The following is a 9,013-nucleotide window of genomic DNA, read 5'->3' on the forward strand; positions in this document are numbered from 1 at the left end:
GCTGGAACAGGTTGCCATTGCTCCTCCAGGGGATCTTCCCAACCCAGGAATTGAACCCATTTCTTTTGTGTCTCCTGCACTGGCAGGCAAATTCAAATAATGGCCCGATATATGTTAGTTAAAAGAGTGTGTGGGATCTGCAAGACGGTCCACAGCCAAATTTTACAGATTATTTTTCAAAACAGGTGTTCCAGAGTGCAAAGAAAATGACTGGAGTGGTCCCATATACATGGAGAGGTGAGGGAGCCCCACTCTAGGGAGAGAATTTAAACACTAGGACTGGACTTCTCACACCTTGTCTAGCCCATGGCAACCTATACAAATATGAAGCAAGCTTCTACAAGATAGAGCAGATCTACTGACCAGTCCATCCTTCACATTAATGACAAAATGTTCCTCCTCCCTGCCTGCCAGCATGGCAGTCCTGCCCCCTTTCCAGATGCCCACAGGAAGCCATCTTTTGTGAACACTTGGCTCATAGTCATACATCCCTCTCACTCCTACCCTTTTCTTTTAGTTCTCCAGGTATTTGAGAGTGATGGGTGGAGAAAGAGAACCAGAGCTAAGATTATTTACCTATTAGAAGAAAAATGTCACCAGCCAGAAACATCTTCTTAGTGGTCATGACTTCCTGCAATCAAAGGATTAATATGAAAAGAACAAAACTAGGAATGTTATTTGCCAAGTCATACAAGTCCTAAGAGGGCTTCCCTGGTTGTATCAGTGGTAAAGAATTCACCTGCCAATTCAGGAGACTTAAGAGAGGAGGGTGTGATCCCTGGGTTGGAAAGATCCCCTGGAGGAGGGCATGGCAACCCACTCCAATATTCTTTCCTGGAGAATCCCATGGACAGAAGAGGCTGGCAGGCTACAGTCTATGGGGTCGCAGAGTTGGACACGCAAAGTGACTTAGCACACACGCAGGCATGAGTCCTAAGAAATATTTTGTCCTCAAAGGAGCCACAAAAAAACCACAGACAAAGGCAATAATGCCACAATTCAAGTCCAGTTCAAGCAGTCAACATTGATAAAATTCTGAGTACTTTGAAATCCTTTCTAAAATAAAGGAAGACTTGAGAAATTGTCACAGGATTCAGGGGACTGAGGAGCAAAACCAGAGATGTGGGGAGTAAAATAAAACTAAATACAATGGAAAGTCCTATATTGGATCCTGGAACAGAAAGAAGACATTAATTGGAAAACTGGTGAAATCCAAATAAAGTCTGGAGCTTGGTTAACAATGAATCAATGTCACAAAGTTTCTCAGTTTTGACAGCTATACCATGGTAATATACAGTGGGGGAAAATAGGTTAGAGGTACATGGAAACTACCTGTAACTATCTTTGCAACTTTTCTGTAAATCTAAAATTATTGGCAAAATGAAAATTTAACCGAAAATACCCTTTAGAACCCACTGCAATGTTTTGCAATGGTGTCCCAATTCAATTTCTCTTCCCCTGTCACCATAGCAACCTGCATCCCATGACAAATGATGGGGTTGCATGAGAGGAGGAAGAAGCAAGCAGGCAAGTTGACCTTGGTTCCCAATCAAAGAACTTTGCCTACAGAGGATTCCTCCAGGAAGTTTGGTTTTTATTGTTGATACTTAGTATCTTGGGATATTTAACATCTGCCCACAAACATGGGAAATATTCCAGTTTACTCTCCTGATTGTCTTGGCATTTAAGGATATTGCTTAGTAATATGTGCTGTGCTTCATTTCAAGAACCAACAGTTATACAAATGTTCAGTTCAGTTCAGTCGCTCAGTCGTGTCCGACTCTCTGCGACCCCATGAATTGCAGCACGCCAGGCCTCCCTGTCCATCACCAACTCCCGGAGTTCACTCAGACTCACGTCCATCGAGTCAGTGATGCCATCCAGCCATCTCGTCTTCTGTCGTCCCCTTCTCCTCCTGCCTCCAATCCCTCCCAGCATCACAGTCTTTTCCAATGAGTCAACTCTTCACATGAGGTGGCCAAAGTACTGGAGTTTCAGCTTTAGCATCATTCCTTCCAAAGAAATCCCAGGGCTGATCTCCTTCAGAATGGACTGGTTGGAGATCTCCTTGCAGTCCAAGGGACTCTCAAGAGTCTTCTCCAACATCACAGTTCAAAAGCATCAATTCTTCAGCACTCAGCTTTCTTCACAGTCCAACTCTCACATCCATACATGACCACTGGAAAAGCCATAGCCTTGACTAGACGGACTTTGTTGGCAAAGTAATGTCTCTGCTTTTCAATATACAAATGTTAACATAACATAAATGTACAAGTCCCATAGGGAAAAGGGCTGAACTTTCTAAGAAAAACACAATGGGGGAGATCCTAACCTTAGATAGGAAATCTCAAAAGTTAGAAAGCTATTACAATGTCCAACTTAGAGATCAGAGAGAAATAAAAAATTACTGGCTAAATTCTAATGCTTTCAGAGAGAGGAGAAAAGATGCAAAAAGCTCTCACAACTGGGAAAAATCCAGAAAGTATTCAGGACATTGGATGCTGTCTTCTGATAATTCTATTACTTAACATCAAGTAGTTATTTACTAAATTCCCACTGTGTGCTAACTGGATTCATATATATATATGATCAACAGACATGATTGGAAAAGACTCTGATGTTGGGAAAGATTGAGGGCAGGAATAAAAGAGGGTGACAGAGGATGAGATGGTTGGATAGCATCCACTGACAAAGTGGACTTGAGTTTGGGCAGACTCTGGGAGATAATGGAGTTCAGAGAAGCCTGGCATGCTGCAATCCAGTTCAGTTCAGTTCAATCAATCAGTTGTGTCCAACTCTTTGTGACCCTATGGACTGCATTGCACCAGGCTTCCCTGTCCATCACCAACTCCTAGAGCTTGCTCAAAATCATGTCCATCGAGTTAGTGATGCCATCCAACTTCATCCTCTGTCCTTCCCTTCTCCTCCTGCCTTCCATCTATCCCAGCATCAGGGTCTTTTCAGATGAATCAGTTCTTCGCATCAGGTGGCCAAAGTATTGGAGTTTCAGCTTCAGCATCAGTCCTTCCAATGAATATTCAAGACTAATTTCCTTTAGGACTGACTGGTTTGATCTTCTTGCAGTCCAAGGGACTCTCAAGAGTCCTCTCCAACACCACAGTTCAAAAGCATCAATTCTTCGGCACTCAGCTTTCTTCACAGTCCAACTCTCACATCCATACATGACTACTGGAAAACCCGTATCTTTGACTAGATGGACCTTTGTTGGCAAAGTAGTGTCCTTGCTTTTTAATATGCTGTCTAGGTTGGTCATAGTTTTTCTTCTAAGGAGTGAGCGTCTTTTAATTTCATGGCTGCCATCCCCATCTGCAGTGATTTTGGAGCCCCCCAAAATTAAAGTCTGTTATTGTTTCCACTGTTTCCCCATCTATTTGCCATGAATTGATGGGACCGGATGGAGTCGTAAAGAGTTGGACACGACTGGGCGACTGAACAACAACATATACATGAGTCTTTTCACTTCAAGTTTTTAGGAAAAAATGTCTCTAATAAATTGCCCAACAGAGTTATCTTATTTGCTAAAATGTATGTGATTCCCCCAAATGGGAGATAAAACCAAAAACTATGATGCAAGCTGGATTCAGCATAAACTGAAGGAAGTATGTGAACTTTAACATTTGATAGACAAGTTATTTTTTATTTTAAATGTAATGTAATAGAGAATATTGTGACCACTTTTGTGATATGTTTGGAGTAGAAAGGGTGCACTCCATTTTAATACTTATAGTCATCCACGTGTCCACGTAGATGAGTTCCAGGAGCCCTCTTGGATACCAAAATGCTCAAATTGCTTATATAAAATGGCATGGTACAGTCAGTCCTCTGTATGCCTGAACTGAAACCTCAGGATGTGGAGAGCAGTTTGCATATATTGTTTATGTCTATGTGTATATGCATGCGGTGAGTTGCTTCAGTCGTGTCCAACTCTTTGCAACGCAATGGGATGTAGCCTGCCAGGCCCCTCTGTCCATGGGATTCTCCAAGCAAGAATACTGGAGCAGGTTGCCATGCCCTCCTCCAGGGGATCTTTCTGACCCAGGGATCAAACCCATGTCTCTTACATCTCCTGCATGGGCAGGCAGATTCTTTACCACTTGCACCACCTGGGAAGCCCTTCTGTGTATATATACACATATAAATATATATACACAGACACATACCACAGACACACACACACACATACATATATACATATACACTTATATAGATCTTCCTCTACTTACAGTGAGGGTATGTCCTGGTATACTCTTCATCTTAAATTGAAAATATCACAAGTTGAAAATGCATTTAATATATTTAACCTACTAAACATCGTAGTTTATCCCAGCCTACTGTAAACATGCTTTAGAGTACTTACAGTAACCTACAATTGAGCAAAATCATTTAACATAAAGTCTAGTCTATCATACAGTGGTGACTGTCTCATGTAACTTACAGAATACTGTGCTGAGAATGGAAAGCACAGTGGTTCGGTATAGAATGGTTGTACACGTATGAGTTGTTTACCTGGTAATTACGTGGCTGACTGGGAACTGCAGTGGCTGCTGCTGCATCACAAGGGAACATGCAGCACACGTGGCCAGCCTAGGAAAAGATCTAGATTCCAAGTACTGTTTCTATTGAATGCTTATCCCATCAGTATCATGGTAAAGTTGAAACATTGTAAGTTGAACCATCGCAAGTCAGGGACCATCTCTGTGTGTGTGGCATGGGAGGCTTAGACCGCTTCTTTACTGCTAGCCAAAGAATTAAGTCAGTGAATCTGATATTACCTCCATTTGAAATATGGGGAACACGTGTACACCCGTGGCCGATTCATTTGGATGTATGGCAAAACCAATACAATATTGTAAAGTAATTAGCCTCCAATTAAAATAAATAAATTTAAATTAAAAAAAGAAATATTAAATAAATGAAATATGTTTTCAAAACACAAAGAAGGAAAGGAAACAAGTAAAAGAAGAGGGAGAAGAGGAGAAAGGAGGCAAGGGGAGAAGGGGAGGGTAGAACAGATTTGTTAAAAACAAAGGCTGCCAGGGACTTCATTTAGTACACCAGCATTTCTTCTCCCACTCAAAATGCTTCAGTGTTCCTTTTCCAGGAATACTGAATTTAAGAAACATTCCCACAGTTTTAAGATGCTTTATAAGAAGGAAGAAAAATAATAGACGTATCTCTTTGGTCCTTGTCCCAGGAACCCTTCCACTAGTCTTTGGCATTGCCTTCCTGAAGGAGAACTTTAGCAGGTGGCAGTCCAACCTCACCCTTTATGGGGAGGTTGTTTCTATTTTTAGTCATAAGATGCTGGTTCTGAAGACTGGAAGATTATCAGTCGGACCTGGGCTAGACTCGCAGGTAACGCTGGCTAAAAGTGACATGCGTGGACAGTTGTTTCCTTAAATCACCTTCTTCCCCCTTTGTTATTGACTTTATTTTATTGGATTAAAAAAAAAGAATAAGTACAATATGTACGTATCATGACAAGACACACAAAAGTTAATAATACGCTCTTCCTTCCAAGGCTCCCTCCCCATACCCTCTGGGTAACCAAGCCAATGTTAATAGATTAGTAGGTAGTAACTATCTACTAACCTGTTAACTAACATTCAACACATGCTAACATGTGCTCATTCAAACATGTGAAAACAAATGCTCACAAATAGGTTTTGGACATAGTATTTTACAAAAATGGGATCATATCCCTCATTCTACTCTGAAGCTCTTTTTTTTTCATTTGACAATTTCATTTGGCAGTTACATCATGAAGATTCCTTTAGGCTAATACACGGAGATTAATGCACTTTTTAAAAAAATGTACAGCTATGTTGTACTTGATAGAATAAATGTGTCATAATTTAATCTTCTATCAGTGGACTTGGTTTCTTGCTTTCTTTTCCACTGTAATATTACAGTAAATATCTATTGCTATATATTTATATATTAGGTGTCTATATTTTTATGTATTAATAAATTATATACATAGATGCTTCACTTCTGTAAGAAACATACCCCCAAAGAGATTAATTTTTCAAGGAAGCAACCCACTTTGCAATCCAGATGTATAGGCTATTATAGCTACAAGTAACAATTGTTCCTCTTAATATTTAGGACCCCTTGAGGGTCATATAGTAACATAAAATAGAATGATCAGCAGAATTCCAAGTGAATTTATTGACACAAATACACTTCACATAGGGCTTCCCAGGTGGCTCAGTGGTAAAGAAACCACCTGCCAATGCAGGAGACACAGGTTTGATCCCTGGGTTGGGAGGATCCCCTGGAGAAAGGAATGGCAACCCACTCCAGTATTCTTGCCTGGGAAATCCCTTGGACAGAGGAGCCTGGCGGGCTACAGTCCACGGGGTCGCAAAGAGTCCGACACGACTGAGCGACTGAGCACTCATACACACACACGCTTCATATCACAGGGCCAAGCAAGGTCCCCAGCTGAGACTTGTGGAAAGAGCTTTTCACAGAGAATTCAGGTATGAAAGTGTGATGGTTAATGTCACTAGGCCCTTCATCATGGCCCATCCTCAGCATCATGACAACTTCTTAGTAAAGAGAACAGGCAAAGTGATTTTTAAAATTTTATTTATTTTCATTTATTTTGTACTTTGCCAATTCTCTGTTGCTGTGCAGGCTTTTCTCTAGCTGTGGCAAGTGGAGGCCACTATCTAGTTGCAGTGTTTGGGCTTCTCATTGCAGTGGCTTCTCTTGTTGCGGAACACAGGCTTTAGGTGCATGGGCTTCAGTAGTTGGCAGGATTCTTAACCACTCAACCACCAGAGAAGTATGGTAAAGTGATTTCTAATAGTACTTCAGCCAGTGTGTGCTGTTTCCTCCTTAAAATGCTAAGTTTACCCATCACTGCTGCTGCTGCTGCTGCTAAGTCGCTTCAGTCGTGTCCGACCCTGTGCGACGTGATAGACAGCAGCCCAACAGGCTCCCCCATCCCTGGGATTCTCCAGGCAAGAATCCTGGAGCGGGCTGCCATTTCCTTCTCCAGTGCATGAAAGTGGAAAGTGAAAGTGAAGTCACTCAGTTGTGTCCGACTTAGTGATCCCATGGACTGCAGCCTACCAGGCCCTCCATCCATGGGATTTTCCAGGCAAGAGTACTGGAGTGGGGTGCCCGTTGCCTGCCTTACCCATCACTAGTTAATTCCTATTTTGAAGAATCAAAGGTAACTAAATGTTTTTAAAAAGTGAGACTGGACCCTTTTTTTGGAGGGGAGCAGAGGTCACGCAGCCTTGGGAAACAGAAGCAGTTTAAGTCAGGGGCAATACAGATAACAAAGGGAAAGCCAGTTTCGTCTGCAGTCTTGGATCTCAAGAAGGCTTGTTGGTAAAGGGGAGAAGGTCGTTCTCTTAAACTGGAACCCAGTTGACATATTAGATGTCTTATAATGAATAACAGTTCCTTTATGGTCATTAATATTACACTTCAACTGAAGTCATAGCACAGAGATGGCTATGACAATGTATCTTGAGGGCTTTAAACACCCAGCAGAGAAGAATTTGAACTGTGAAAGTCTTCCCTTCTGCTCAGTGTAATGAAAACTCTCTGGAGTAGGACTCAGGAGATCTCAGTAACATTGAGAAATTCATTGAAATTCTCTGAGTTTCCATTTCTTTTCTGCAAAATGGGGCTAATACTGCCCCCTGACCCCTGAGCTAATAGCTCACTGCAGTCAAAGAAATAACACACCTGAAAAAACATCGAAGGCAAAGATAGATGTTAAGAACACAGACTCTGCAGTTATCCAACCTCTGTGGCTTTCCTGGTTCCTCCTGGGTAATCTTGATCCCATTACTTGCCCTCTGAGCTTCAGCTTCCAAAAAGGGGATAATATACCTACCTTGATTTAAGAATGTAATATAGCCACTGATTTAAGAATGAGATGGGACCATGCCTCAAAAGTACAAGCACAGTGCCTGGCACATAATGAGATCTCAGTAATAGGAGCTATTATTTGTAAAGTGCTACTCAAATGTGATCTCCAGTAGCATATTGGGCACCTACTGACCTGGGCAGTTCATCTTTCAGTGTCCTATCTTTCTACCTTTTCATACTGTTCATGGAGTTCTCAAAGCAAGAATACTGAAGTGGTTTACCATTCCCTTTTCCAGTGGATGTGAGAGTTGAACTATAAAGAAAGCTGAGCACTGAAGAATTGATGCTTTTGAACTGTGGTGTTGGAGAAGACTCTTGAGAGTCCCTTGGACTGCAAGGAGATCCAACCAGTCCATTCTAAAGGAGATCAGTCCTGGGTGTTCATTGGAAGGACTGATGTTGAAGCTGAAACTCCAATACTTTGGCCACCTGATGCGAAGAGCTGACTCATTGGAAAAGACCCTGATGCTGGGAAAGATTGAGGGCAGGAGGCGAAGGGGCGGCAGAGGATGAGATGGTTGGCTGGCACCATCGACTCAACAGACATGGGTTTGGGTGGACTCTGGGATTTGGTGATGGACAGGGAGGCCTGGTGTGCTGCGGTTCATGGGGTCCCAAAGAGTCAGACACGACGGAGTGACTGAACTGAACTGAACTCAAATGTGATAATCCTTCAAAGAAGCTCTAAATATTTTTTTCTGATTCCTTAAGCATTTCTTTCATTCAGTAGTTGCTTTTATTCCTCTTGTGAGGATGCTGTCTTCTTACCAAGACACAGTGACACTGTCTCTGAGAGAGAAATAGGGGCCTCAATACTAGAATCAAGGCTGCAGAAAGGGGTTGAGAACATGAGATCCAGCTTGTGGTTTGATTGGAAACAAGTGGTCAGGAACCCTGGGGCCATTCTGCAGGCCCCAGTGTGAACCACATTAGCTCCTGACTGCTCTGGATCCCAGAACAAACCCAAAGATTAAAGGGCAACAGGTAGGGCCCGATGTGAATAGAGGAATGTTTGAAGCCTCCCTAGAACTATCTAGGGAGGGAACTGTGTGGTCTATTGCGAGCTGGCTCAGGATACTGTCTTGTTGTGTTTTTA

This window comes from Bos indicus, chromosome 22, assembly GCF_029378745.1.
Source record: "Bos indicus isolate NIAB-ARS_2022 breed Sahiwal x Tharparkar chromosome 22, NIAB-ARS_B.indTharparkar_mat_pri_1.0, whole genome shotgun sequence".
NCBI lineage: Eukaryota > Metazoa > Chordata > Mammalia > Artiodactyla > Bovidae > Bos > Bos indicus.